Source organism: Mercenaria mercenaria, chromosome 11 (genome assembly GCF_021730395.1).
Source record: "Mercenaria mercenaria strain notata chromosome 11, MADL_Memer_1, whole genome shotgun sequence".
Taxonomy (NCBI): Eukaryota; Metazoa; Mollusca; class Bivalvia; order Venerida; family Veneridae; genus Mercenaria; species Mercenaria mercenaria.
The window spans coordinates 49,805,782-49,816,923 of NC_069371.1; positions in this window are offsets into that span (position 1 = coordinate 49,805,782).

Sequence of the window (11,142 nt, forward strand, 5' to 3'; positions counted from 1 at the left end):
CTAAATCAAGGTTATTTGTTTCAAGATAACATAAAATCTCTTGATGGATCAAGTAGTGTGACGCTCTAATAAGGCCAATAATGTCACTTATCTATAGACGGATTAAGTCAAATTATTGCAGTTAAAAGGATCTCTTACAGCTTTAACATTGCCAACATTAATTATCCAGATATTTTGTAACTTTTATCATAACTACTTGTCAGTATATGTAGACTAAGGTAAAATGTTACTTTTATGGTCAAGATAACTAGTGTTACTTTTTATTTATGGAAATCGGAAATATGATTATAGATAAAATACCCCTTTGTCCAAACTTATCATAAAATACGTGTTGGTGAAAAGTTGGGGTAAGGGGCGGGGGGAGCTGGAGCTTAAATGTAGTATAATTTTTTTTGTTTTTGGATTTAACGTCGCACCGACATATGATAGGTCATATGGCGACTTTCCAGCTTTAATGGTGGAGGGAGACCCCAGGTGCCCCTCCGTGCATTATTTCATCACGAGCGGGCTAAATGTAGTATAAAAGTGGTTGGGGGAAAACGTATATATAATTAAGTATATGTAATTATTTTTTGTTATTAGATTGAAATATGTTTTCATCTAAATTAAGCTACTCGCTACTTTTTATAAAGAGTCCTCTGTTTATTTGTAAGTTCCTATGCATAGAAATGCGCAAAGCAAAGTTATGACCAAAGCGTAGAAAACATTCATAACTGGGTTTAATGTTAATGGAATGAAAGCATATCTAACTTGAGCTACCAAATATTAACTAGAATGACAATATAACCTGATTAGTTTATGTATACATACAATGTGTTTCAAAATAAGACATACAATGATTCAAACGAAGTGCTCATGGTAAGCTTTTATTATTGATAGTTGCCCGTCGTCCGGCTGTCGTCCACTATTTCTTTAAAGAACAACTTCTACTTAACCGCTAAGCCAGTTAAGCAACTATTCTTCTTTTCAGCCATTTTGATTTTAAAAAGATATGACGGTCAATGTGAGTAGAAACTTTTCTCTTTATGCCTATATGGACCATTTTTAAATAGCACTGGCACTCTACCAAATTTACTCAAGCTATTTTGATTTTTTTAATTAAACAACATGACCATCAAGAGGCGGGGCTAGTTTTCTCTGTATGGTTATATGCAAAAACTCTAAAAATCATCACCTCTAAAACCAACGGCTCGATTTCAAAATTACTTCACTCCAATGTTACTTTGATAACCCTTTACCAAATTCATTCAAGCTTTCTTTATGTGTTAAAAACATGATCGCCGTGGGGGTTGGGGGAAGCTCTATATAAGGCTATATGGGAAATGTTCTGAAACCGCTGGCTAAATTACTCAATAATTTCACTGAAATGTTCTTTTGGCGAATGACCCTCAAACAATTTCCTCCAAGCAATGTTGATTCGTTCGCAAGAGTTTGATGCTTGAATTTTAACTATGGCTAAATAAAAAAAAAGTAAAACATGTCCTCTGAAACCGCTGGACTGATTTAAGTGAAGTGTTCCTTGGAGGTTCCTCTACCAAATTTCTTGAAGTCATGTTCATTTGTGAAAAAATATGGCCACCTGGGGTTGGGGCTAGTTTTCTCTGTATAACTAAATGGAAAACTTATCATGTGAAACCACTGGGCCGATTTTAAATTAATTTCACACGAATGTTCCTGGGGAGATCATCTGCCAAATTCCTTCAGATCATTCCACTATGTTAAAACACTAGGACGCTAGGGGGCGAGGCAGTGTTGCCGTATATGACTAAAATGAAATATTGAGGGAACTGCTAGACTTAGTCAGAAACTTTTAATTTGACGTCTTTGTCAATTGATTTCAAAACAATTTCACAAACATGTTCATTGAGTGAATCTCTCACATATTCATTCTGTAAAAAACAATTGCATAGAAGTGCGGCATGGTATCTCTATATATGTATTTAGTGCAAAATTTGAATCTGATAACCTGATTACAGTATAATTATGTCTCCCACCACACAGTGGTGTGGGAGACATATTGATTTACTCCCGTCTGTCTGTGTGTCTGTCTGTCACAAAGCTTGTCCGCACTCTAAATTGAACATTTCTCATCCGATTTTCACCAAACTTAAACAAAATGTGTTTGACCATAAGACTTCAGCCAAGTTCGATAACTAGCCAAATCGGCCCAGGCACTTCGGAATTATGGCCCTTGACAATAATTAACTAGAGATGCTTTTGAGAAAAGCGCAGGTCTCCCACAACTGCCTAATCATCTAAATAATAAGTCAGTCTTTATATACTGTTTACTGAATCCACATGTGCATGCGCTTTCTTGACACTAAAGGGACCCCTATTCTACTACTAGTATAGGGGTCGGTTTGGAGGTAAAACTACGCAAGAAATCTGAGTGATTTTGGTAATTCAAGGGCCATAACTCTGAAGTGCCTGGGCCGATTTGGCTAGTTATCGAACTTTGCCGAGCACTTATTGGCAGACACATTTTGTTGAAGTTTGGTGAAGATCGGATGAGAAATGTTCGACTTAGAGTGCGGACAAGCTTTGTGACAGACAGACAGACAGACAGACACACAGACTGGAGTAAATCAATATGTCTCCCACACCACTGTGTGGTAGGAGACATAATGAATCACCTACACTGATAATAATTCTGAAGTTTTTTCTTTTCCGCACTCTAAGTCAAACATTTCTTATCCGATCTTCACCAAACTTGAACAAAATGTGTTTGCCAATAAGACCTTGGCCGAGTTCGATAACTAGCCAAATCGGCCTAGGGTCTTCGGAATTATGGCCCTTGACAATAATTAATGAATCACCTAGACTCATAAAAATGTTGAAGTCTTCAATCTCAAACATGCACCAAAAATCATTCATCTTGTCCGCACTCTAAGTCAAACATTTCACATGCGATCTTCACCAAACTTGAACAAAATGTGTCTCGGCCAAGTTCGATAACTACATGTAGACAAATCGACTCAGGCACTTAGGAATTATGGCCCTTGAATTACCAAAAATCAGCCTTTTCTGCACTCTAACTCGAATATTTCTCATCCGATCTTCACCAAACTTAAACAAAACGTGCGTGACCATAAGTCTTCTCCCAGATTCGATAACTAGCAAAATTGGTTTAGGCACTTCAGAATTATGGCCCTTGAATTACTGAAAATCAGCCATTTTACTCCTCAAAGGTATATTTGTTGTGACTTAGGCAGTTGTGGGAGACATGCGCTTTTATCAAAAGCAGCTCTAGTTTTATACACATTTATTTTATGCTTAATGGTGAAATACTGGAAAATAGCAGTGAGATATAAATCGATATCACTCACAGTGCCGAACTTCTTTTTTTTCCAGAGAAATTATCTCCCTTGAAATATATTCTTTAATTACCTCCCTTTGCTGCCTTTAAAATTACTGGATTATACTAATACTCAAGCAATACAGGAGTCATGAACTGCTAGACAATCCTATATAGAAAAGGCTAGCTATATAATTAAATTTTTGCAAAAGAAATAATGCTACCTTTGTCAGCTTGGTTGCTAGGCCTTGCCATTCATGTAGCTACAGACATGTGTGTTTCCTCTACTTTTTACATTGGTTCACTATCGTGTGGTAGATTTTACTGGCGACAACACATTTAGTTGGTTGTTGTCTTAGTTAATTATCACAAGATATCAACTCAGCCTTACGTAATATGCCAGCATTTTCGTCGAAGTACTTTCCCACTCCAACTCCAAGCCCAGCCAGTTGTGTTCCAACTTCCCTCCATTTTGTTATGCTATGCAGCTCCTAGATCAATATTTCCTAGCTATTTCTATTGAATCCATGATGATATTTAATTCTGCAGCTTGATTTTCCAAGGGCTTACGCATATTCCACAGTTGTTTAGATTTCTAGTGTTGTTTTCTTTAATCTGACCTTCAGCGTGTGTTTTGGTAAACAAAGCAAGCTTCCGGTTATTCAACGAACTGACGGATTGACCCGAAAAGTTTTAAATATGCTTCTACTTAACTACCGGCATTTGTCAATGTCTCTGTTAGCCGCGGACTGTGTATTTTTACACAAAATATTTAAATGCAGTTTTTGTTTTTGAAAACAAAATGGCGTCGTGTTGATTTAATGAACCTAATCATCAATATTCGATATTAATGTGCCTAAGTGTCCATGGTAATTTAGCGGATGTATCATATGTAACACGGTAGCTTAAATAAATCCGAATTCCGTCATGAAATATTGGATTTATATGAACATTTATGCACGTAATGAACAGAAAATTCTTTGATCTTCACAAACTAGCATAAAATAAAAAGAAAATTTGTTTGTTTGCAGTGAGATATCGAAATATATCATCATCGATAAGGGAGACAATTCTGATATTTTCACTCAGGCTCCGCCTTCGTGAAAATATTCAATTGTCTCCCTTATCGGTGATGATATATTTCGATATCTCACTGCAAACAAACAAATATCCTCTATATACACATTTTTCTATATGTATGTCGTAGACGATTTCCGATTTTGAATCAATTTAAATCGGAAGATGCGAACGAAATAACTGATTTTTGCCAAACTGTAGTACATTTATGTTTGATATGATGTATAAACAAGGAAATCAGTATTTAACAGTCTGTATTTATAGCGAGACGAAACCGTATGTACCGTGATATTAAACAACAGATTCACATGACACAAAAAAATTAAGAAATTATTCCGATAAGAAAAGTTCAACATGTTTTCTGTTATATATATATATTTGTTGTCACCAATATTATTTTGCATCAGCTTTGTTTATCATTAAATTTCAGAAATGAAATCAAAGGTCAGGTGTACCAGAGCACATGCAAGTCCTTTATCAGAAAATAAGGTAAAGTATTATTCAATTTAATTCCGTCAGAGGTCAAATAGTTTAAACTCGTGGTACTCCATATCTCTTGTAAACTTTTGTAAACTCCTAAAGCTAGCGTTAATTATTTTCTTCATCAATACGACATGCAGAGCGCTCAACCCAGGTCACTAGGTCCATGGACATAGTAACACTTGTAGGTCAAATGTCACATATCTTATCTTCTTGTCTGCTCCATATCAACTAAACCGCCCAAAAACAATTTCATAAAACGTAGTTCAAAATATTATGGAATCAATTGTCTTTGATCACCTACTGTATGAATTAATGTGCAGTTAGGAAAGTGGTGTTTTTCATTTTCAACGTGCGATTGTTTTTAATATAAAATAAAAGCGTAATAGAACTTAAACAATTACTTATTTAAAACTACTTCGAAAACATTGAATACGATAGGTCCGTGAAGTTGGCAGTGGGATAGACATTAGACATTCAGATAGACATTCGAAACGAATGCATATCTGATAGACATTAGACATTCGGATAGACATTCGAAAAAATCAAGACGAATGCAGATCTGATAAACATTAGACATTCGAATGCAGATCTGATAGACATTAGACATTCGGATAGACATTCGAAAAATTCAAGTCGAATGCAGATCTGAGAGACATTAGACATTCGGATAGACATTCGAAAAATTCAAGTCGAATGCAGATCTGATAGACATTAGACATTCGCATAGACATTCGAAAAATTCAAGTCGAATGTAGATCTGATAGACATTAGTCACTCGGATAGACATTCGAAAAAATCAAGTCGAATGCAGATCTGATAGACATTAGACATTCGGATAGACATTCGAAAAAATCAAGACGAATGCAGATCTGATAGACATTAGACATTCGGATAGACATTCGAAAAAATGAGGACGAAAGCAGATCTGATAGACATTAGACATTCGGAAAGACATTCGAAAAAATCAAGACGAATGCAGATCTGATAGACATTAGACATTCGGATAGACATTCGAAAAAATCAAGTCGAATGCAATCTGATAGACATTAGACATTCGGATAGACATTCGAAAAAATCAAGTCGAATGCAATCTGATAGACATTAGACATTCGGATAGACATTCGAAAAAATCAAGACGAATGCAGATCTGATAGACATTAGACATTCGGATAGACATTCGAAAAAATCAAGTCGAATGCAGATCTGATAGACATTAGACATTCGCATAGACATTCGAAAAAATAAAGTAGAATGCAGATCTGATAGACATTAGACATTCGGATATACATTCGAAAAAATCAAGTCGAATGCAGATCTGATAGACATTAGACATTCGGATAGACATTCGAAAAAATGATGTTGAATGCAGATCTGATAGACATTAGACATTCGGATAGACATTCGAAAAAATCAAGTCGAATGCAGATCTGATAGACAGACATTTGGATAGACATTCGAAAAATTCTCGTCGAATGCAGATCTGATAGACATTAGACATTCGCATAGACATTCGAAAAATTCAAGTCGAATGCAGATCTGATAGACATTAGACATTCGGATAGACATTCGAAAAATTCAAGTCGAATGCAGATCTGATAAACATAAGATATTCGGATAGACATTCGAATAAATAAAGTAGAATGCATATCTGATAGACATTAGACATTCGGATAGACATTCGAAAAAATCAAGACGAATGCAGATCTGATAGACATTAGACATTCGGATAGACATTCGAAAAAATCAAGACGAATGCAGATCTAATAGACATTAGACATTCGGATAGACATTCGAAAAAATCAAGACGAATGCAGATCTGATAGACATTAGACATTCCAATGCAGATCTGATAGACATTAGACATTCGGATAGACATTCGAAAAATTCAAGTCGAATGCAGATCTGATAGACATTAGACATTCGGATCGACATTCGAAAAATTCAAGTCGCATGCAGATCTGATAGACATTAGACATTCGGATAGACATTCGAAATAATCAAGTCGAATGCACATCTGATAGACATAAGACATTCGGATAGACATTCGAAAAAATCAAGTCGAATGCAGATCTGATCGACATTAGACATTCGGATAGACATTCGAAAAAATGAGGTCGAACGCAGATCTGGTCGACATTAGACATTCGGATAGACATTCGAAAAAATGAGGTCGAATGCAGATCTGATAGACATTAGACATTCGGATAGACATTCGAAAAAATCAAGTCGAATGCAGATCTGATAGACATTAGACATTCGGATAGACATTCGAAAAAATCAAGTCGAATGCAGATCTGATAGACTGTAGACATTCGGATAGACATTCGAAAATATCAAGTGGAATGCAGATCTGATAGACATTAGACATTCAAATAGACATTCGAAAAAATCAAAACGAATGCACATCTGATAGACAATAGACATTCGGATAGACATTCGAAAAAAAATCAAGTCGAATGCAGATCTGATAAACATTAGACATTCGGATAGACATTCGAAAAATCAAGACGAATGCAGATCTGATAGACATTAGACAGTCGGATAGACATTCGAAAAAATGAGGTCGAATGCAGATCTGATAGACATTAGACATTCGGATAGACATTCGAAAAAATCAAGTCGAATGCAGATCTGATAGACATTAGACATTCGGATAGACATTCGAAAAAATCAAGACGAATGCAGATCTGATAGACATTAGACATTCGGATAGACATTCGAAAAAATGAGGTCGAATGCAGATCTGATATACATTAGACATTCGGATAGACATTCGAAAAAATCAAGACGAATGCAGATCAGATAGACATTAGACATTCGGATAGACATTCGAAAAAATGAGGTCGAATGCAGACCTGATAGACATTAGACATTCGGATAGACATTCGAAAAATTCAAGCCGAATGCAGATCTGATAGGCATTAGACATTCGGATAGACATTCGAAAAATTCACGTCGAATGCAGATCTGATAGACATTAGACATTCGCATAGACAATCGAAAAAATCAAGACGATTGCAGATCTGATAGACATTAGACATTCGAATGCAGATCTGATAGACATTAGACATTCGGATAGACATTCGAAAATTTCACGTCGAATGCAGATCTGATAGACATTAGACATTCGCATAGACAATCGAAAAAATCAAGACGATTGCAGATCTGATAGACATTAGACATTCGAATGCAGTTCTGATAGACATTAGACATTCGGATAGACATTCGAAAAATTCAAGTCGAATGCAGATCTGATAGACATTAGACATTCGGACAGACATTCGAAAAATTCAAGTCGAATGCAGATCTGATAGACATTAGACATTCGGATAGACATTCGAAAAATTCAAGTCGAATGCAGATCTGATAGACATTAGACATTCGGATAGATATTCGAAAAATTCAAGTCGAATGCAGATCTGATAGACATTAGACATTTGCATAGACATTCGAAAAATTCAAGTCGAATGCAGGTCTGATAGACATTAGACATTCAGATAGACATTCGAAAAAATGAGGTCGAATGCAGATCTGATAGACATTAGACATTCGGATAGACATTCGAAAAAATCAAGTCGAATGCAGATCTGATAGACATTAAGTCGAATGTAGATCTGATAGACATTCGAATATATGCCCTTATGATAAGATGTCCCTTCAATTTTCCATGAGCCCAGTTAATTATTACAGCTGTTTTTTCATATACATGTGTATGTGTATTTCATGAAAATATCATCCATGTGGCATAAATGATCTCTATTGACAAGTTAACCTACCTCGTGTTAATTTTAAGTTTATGGTGATGCCTCTTTAATTTTCAATCAGTTCAAATTCACAGCAACTTGCCCACATAAAGTGAAATACACACTTCCAGTAAAATGGTCATTGATTCAATCTCTTAATTGTTCACTCTGGGTTTGACAAAGTACTTTATGTGGAAGTTGCCACTCGCATATTTGTCGGGTCTAAAGCATCGCTTCTTGAGATAACACCCAAACAATTAGTTGAAATATTGTTAATCAACAAAAACACTGACAATGTGTATACGTTGATTTCTTAACAATAAAAAAGAAATAGAAATATAACAAGAATGTCAAAATATAAATCTTTACATTTAATAAAAACATCCGAAGGATTTTTAATACACAGACCAAAAAAATGTAGAAAACAAACATGAGACCTATTCGACATTATTTCAAATTGTTAAAAGTATTAAGAAAACTTATTATACACATTACATTAACATCAGACTGTCCAATATTTAACACCCAAGTGGGAGCAGGAAGTGTTAAGTCTGCTTCAAGGACATATTCTTGAACCCCCTAGAGTTAACAGGATACATGGCATGCACATGTTTATGATAACAATCAATATGGATAGGAAATTGTATGGAAACTTAATATATCTAGAGTAATCATTGTCTAATTGAAACAAAGCATCGGTCCAGGGGTAACATTTAGTAATATTTTCAACTAGCTACTTTGCTCATAAATTAAATGGAAATGTGACTCGCTTAAAATGAATGCTACAACAATATTTCAGTTATATAATTATTACTGGTCAGCATTTTGAAATGAGGAAAATTCTACAAGGCTTTAAACAGAAAAAAACAGCTATCCAAATAGATGATATTGATAAATTACATGATTATATCTTTTTAGATAATTTAATCACGTTTTTTATTCAGCTGTCAAACACATGAATGGCCAGTTTTTCAACTCTAGCACTAAGAAAGGCTCAAATCAGTATTAGTTAAGCTATCGCTCAACCTTGTTTTCTAACGGATTTTTACTAATACTCGGCGGGTATTTTTGCGATGTATTAGCTAAGCCTTGGTCACACACTATGAAGATGTAGATACAGTCATCGGACCGTTTCGCTGTACGTTTTCATAGATAAAACGTGTTACTTTGGTGATTTACTACTTCTCATAGAAAATACAAAGACACATTAAAACACAAAAGCACTAGCGCCCGTCTAATGAATGAAAAAAAAAATGCTGGGAAAAAAGGTGAATTTATTTCAAGGTAAGACTACAAGCACTCCTATGTTTGCTCATTGTCTTATTGTTTTCATTATTCCTATATGTTCCACCTTTCATGTACAAAACACGTGCGATATGCACTTGTAATTAGGAATGCATTTGTAAATTTAAATTAATAGTATAGGTACTCAAACTGCACTTGCAAATTCATGAATTTCAAAATCCACACGTCATAGAAAGGATACTTATATATGTAGACGTGCTTATCCATATATATATATATGTTCAAATACATATTTTTGCGTTACATTATAATTAATTACATGCACTTATATATTTATGCTTGCTCGTATATTTTGAAACGTTTACAAACGTAGCGAATTTAGTAAAGTTAAAATTGAAGAGTGGAATCTGTTACATTTTTAGCTCGACTTTTCGAATAAAAAATAGAGCTTTTGCATTCGCCCCAACGTCAGCGTAGGCGTCGCCGTTGGTTTAAGTTTTTTTTATAAAGTAGAACATCTCTAATACTAGCTTTACTGAGACGAAATCTACCCAAAAGTCCAAATCGTCATACATAACGAAAGGGTTTGCTCAGTCTCGTATCATTCCCTCCCTCCTCAACATTTCTGCTTTAACTTTATGCTGGAAATTTAAATCCATGTCGAAATATTCCGCCTCCATCTTTTCTTAAACCACCTATGCCCCAGGTTTAAAATAACAATAGAAAGATAAGTCATTGCTGACACCGCTCAAAGTAGAAAAATCCAATCGATGGTTTAACTTTTGTCGAGCCCCGTTATTCACGTGCTGACTTAAGCGTTGTAAATATATCCGACACGGCTTAAGTCGGAGCTTAAGTCTTTACTTAATAGTTGAAAAACTGGCCAGAAAGGTTTAACAAAAGAGTTTTAACACTATGATAAAAGCCGAGAGTACACCGCATGATAGGACCTATATATATTCGCCCGTAGCGACACCTGTTAATCAATTGGGAAGATAACTCGCCGAATGCTGCAATAATGGCCAGTTTTTCAACTCTAGCACTAAGAAAGGCTCAAACCTGTAATAGTTCAGCCATCGCTCAACCTTGTTTTCTAACGGATTTTTACTAATACTCGGCGGGTATATTTGCGATGTATTAGCTAAGCCTTGGTCACACAGTATGAACATGTAGCTACAGTCATCGGACAGTTTCGCTGTATTTTTTTTTCATATATAAAACGTGCTACTTTGGTGATTTACTACTTTCGAAAAATAAATTCTCATAGAAATCATAGAAAAATACAAAGACACATTAAAA